Source organism: Branchiostoma floridae, chromosome 10 (genome assembly GCF_000003815.2).
Source record: "Branchiostoma floridae strain S238N-H82 chromosome 10, Bfl_VNyyK, whole genome shotgun sequence".
In the NCBI taxonomy this organism is placed as follows: Eukaryota; Metazoa; Chordata; class Leptocardii; order Amphioxiformes; family Branchiostomatidae; genus Branchiostoma; species Branchiostoma floridae.
The window spans coordinates 5,122,281-5,126,688 of NC_049988.1; the positions used below are offsets into that span (position 1 = coordinate 5,122,281).

A 4,408-nucleotide genomic window follows, 5' to 3' on the forward strand; every position below is an offset into this window, starting at 1 on the left:
ATCAACAGGAGAGCTGCCTTCAACATGCCGCTCACGAACAGGTGGATGTGGATGAAATTCCTGGTGCAATAAAGCCTCCTGGAGGAAAAACCAAAACCCCAAAAGTTGAGTCTTTTATTATAAAACCTACCTGGTCCGGAAGGCTGAACAAATGACTGAACATACAAAGTATGCCCAAAAGTAGTTACTCATACAACTGGATATGGTTTTGGAAACGGTCAGACGTTTCAACTGCTATCCCGCAGTTTCCGAAACCATATCCAGTTGCCTGAGTAACTACTTTTTCGCGTATCTTATTACCTGAAACTTTATTTCCAATCAACTTTGCAGCCCCCTAGGGGCTGAACTGCATTGATTTTACAACATAAGATACATCATTACATGCACTTTGACATCAATTTAAGATAAAATCGACATAGAGACCTGGATGTCTAACCTACATCGACATACAAAATATGGTACACCGAACGGCAATGGATTGTTCTTTTTTTGTTGTTGTTCTTTCTTTTTCCCTTGGCCTTGGAATTTAATGGTATTACTACAAGCTTCCTGTATTTTTTTTTTACTCTACGGCATATATTTGCTTATTTTGCTGCTACAGTGACCAGAACTGACATGCGGTGAAGATGATGATGATGATTGTACTCAGATCAACATGTCCTAAGAAAATGCATCGGATATCATAAATCTACTTAGGAAAGCCCAACGAATGCCAAAGAGGAAAAGGAAAGTAACACGGATGTGAAAGTAGAGAAAAAATACAGATTTTCCTCATTAAATATGCAAATTAGGTGTCAGTTTGCATAATTTGCATTTCATGATGTGCATCTCTTCTAAGCTACCTATACACCAAATACCATGTATATTTGTTGATCCCTTCTTCAGTTATCCATCTTAGAAGATTTTGACAAAAATGCCCCTGCAGTTCTAGAGCAACCTGCTAGGGGGACCAATTATACACCACATATCCCTCATGTCACAAGCTATTTGCCACCCAAAAATCAAGACCATAGCACATCCAGTTCAAAAGATCCAAAAAATGAATTTCTGCTGCAGTACCAAGGTCACATACCAAGTGGCCCAAAATTGACCTAGACCTTTGTCTTCCTAACACCTACCCACAAACCAAATACCATTGTAATCGATCCAGAGGTTCTTGAATTATGCTCACTACAAAAATCCGGACACACAGACAGACACACAGGCACACAGACAGACAGACATACAGACACACCCAAAACTATATCTCCATTTTCCATGGAGGTAATAATCACCCACCTGAAGGAGGCAAGGATGACAACGGCGATGAGCAGGCTGACCAAAGAGAGAGAGTATCCCGCTGTGTACATGTCGACTAACATCCGCTTATGCCCGATGCCCTAAATGGAGCAGACTCGTTATATCAACTTTACCTTACATTGCCGTACTACGTTTAACTGAACGTACACACATGGGCCATAGTGCCACAATAATAAAACCTTTAAGATGTAAAAACTAACTAGAAAGACTGATATTTGCTAAAGCTAAGGGCACAACCCGCCGCACGTGCTTTTTGTCCGTTCTTTTTTTTTTTTTTTTTGAGATCACATCCGCAACGTTTTTCTGAAAACGTGGAGAAGGAATAGCAAGAGCAGGGAGGGATCCGGAGTACGCGCGTCGCCCGTACTGGCTCGTACGTGGGGCGAATCCGCAGTCCGATGGCAGAGAATGTTCGGCATGAGTTTGTTCGGTGTGTCTGCGTGCTCCCAAATTTGTTGAATTCCGTGCAATTTTGTACGGAGGTAGTTGCACGTACGGCGGGTTTTGCCCTTAGCTCTGTGAGTTTCTTCAGCATCTCCCCTCTGATGCAAAAATATACTATTTAAAAAATGAATGAATCTTTGGTCTAAAAATACCCATAAATCCCACAATTAATCATTTTTAGGTCTTGTGGTCATATCTCCACAACAAATCTATACCAAAGTTAAGTCATGTGGTTGTAATATCATAGCAGAGGAGCAAAAAATATACATATTTTGTCTTGAAATATGCATTCCTGTATTAGATTCTAGGCCATTTGAAACAAAGGGTACTAGTTTGATTTTGCTTATTTTTGTAAATGCTCTCTTTACAACAACCCCATTACGGTATTGTATCATTGGAAAGCTAAAAATGTACGTTCAAGAAATGTTGCAGTTATCTACAATTGTGTCACTCATAAGGCTTAACAGCGGCAATAAAACACACTTTTTTATTCATAAATTAGCTGTAATACGAGGGCACAGGAGGCCAAAATAGGTCTTGAATTGGTTGAAAATAGAAAAAAATTAATAAAATCATTCTAAAGGCATTTTTAAAACGCATGAAGGTATTGGCCCAGTCTACCTTTGTGTCGGGTTATTTGGTCTAGGAACGACTGAGATGAATCCCTTTGAAGATATGACAGAAGGAGAGGAAGAGACGTTCCGAAAACAATACATTTCACTCCATACCACTCGTTTGGTATAGTGCAGTGAAATAGATAAAAACAACAAACAAATAGAAAACTATCTCTATTTACTTTGACGGACGTTGATAAACAAGATACAGGCATACTTACGGCACATTTCCGCGGAAGTGACTGATACATGGGAGTGAACAGAGGTAGAATTTCTTTAGAGAACATATCATGGCTTTAGTTTAGAGCTGACAAGTATTCCTACTGCCGTTTGCTGGGAGTTTCTCGACTCAACACTCAAACTTCTCAACTCTAAACTCAATGTGGATAACACTGAATACTTACAAGGTATGATAAACAAATAAAATAGCTGATCAAGATATAAAAGCCATTGAATTCAATATAGGGTTAATGACCCTGATACGCGGACGAGGTCGTTTATGAGGTGGTTATAGGAATAGACCATGAATTATGGCACCGTATACACCGAAGGAAAGCGAGTCATTAACGCTATTATTATATAGACATTGTCCGATACCTAGCCGTGACGACTCCAGAGGACGCATTCGCTTGTTACATAATATGATAGCCCATAGACGAGAGCCGTTTAATTGCACACCCAATTTGCCAGCGCATTTCGTGTAATTATCTGGCGTGTGCTATAATGCGAAGTTACCGGGTTGGACCGCATACTAGCTGTATACTTACAGCTTACTGTGCACTGTGACACGTCAATGATTACGGGTCAGCCCAGAGCAGTGTCCTGTCTAATGCTGGGGCATAGGGCTGGGTATCGGTACAGAAAATTCAGGTCCAGGTCCGGTTCAGGTCCAGAGGATCAGGTCCAGGTCCGGACCTGAACCTGGACCTGATTCAGTATGACTCATACCAATGGTGCATTTCACTACAAAGAAATCTGTTTGGTGAAGTATTATACTTACACTGGCGTTTTAAAATCCTACAACGCTAACTGCACCGGTACGATTGGCTGTAAAACTTGGTAGAAATCATTATAAACTCTACTCTACTTCACTCTTGTTATTTTCTTCCATCTACAAGCGCTAAAACGTGTGAATGCCTGATCAAATAATATGCTAATTTTCTAATCGGTCCAACATCCGGTCCACCTAACTTTTTCAGGTCCGGTTTTTCTGGACCGGTCCAATAAGAAAAACCGGTTTTGTACCGGTACGCTGTACCGATACCCAGCCCCAGTGGGACAGGTTTGACTGCCAACACTATGGTAGTATCAGAAGTACACTACCGTACTGTGCTACGCATCCATGATAGATACGGTTAGATCAGTGACAGTGACAACTGATGATCACGAATTTCGCGAAAGCACTGGCATATTAGCCTTGACATTTTGCACATTTACTGCTGCAGGACCTGTCATACATTGTGCAATAACGATTGATTGATTGATTGATTGACTGATTGTCTCCAAAAACGTTTACCTGTTCCCAGCAATCTCTGTAGTCAATGTGCGGATGCCACCGTCCGTTGACCTGGCAATCCGCAACCACGTGTTCTGAAAAATAAAATCAACCAAATTACTACAGTTAATATTAGATTTTTATCAGAAGTACAATAATCATAACAGTTTATTGTATTCGCCAATGTTTTCTGCATCTATCTGTATCTATATAGCCGGTATATACGCCCTTCCTATACCAGTTACTCTCGGCCTTAAGAGCCATCTCCTTCATAGCATGTCTAAGGTTCTAGGTAGTGTAGGCAGTGTTCTAAGAAGTACATTTTAATATCATAAAACGACGTCCAATGAGTGAAAACAATGCACAACTATGATAACGTTATCTCCACTAGACCAAATGCTGTGGATAGAGGATTAAACTACTGATGTTGAGCTGCTGTGGTCGTTACCACCTGCAAACGAACCACACTGCAGTATTTTACTCTATAAAACATTTCTAATCTAGCATCCTCATACAGTGAGTTACCACAAACAACATGTCCCTTGGCGATCTTTTC

At 40.6% G+C, this 4,408-nt stretch overlaps 1 pseudogene; it reads right to left on the bottom strand.

Moving 5' to 3' along the window:
* The window catches only part of LOC118424675, a 20,388-nt pseudogene that overhangs the window by 10,055 nt on the left and 5,925 nt on the right, over positions 1–4,408 (bottom strand).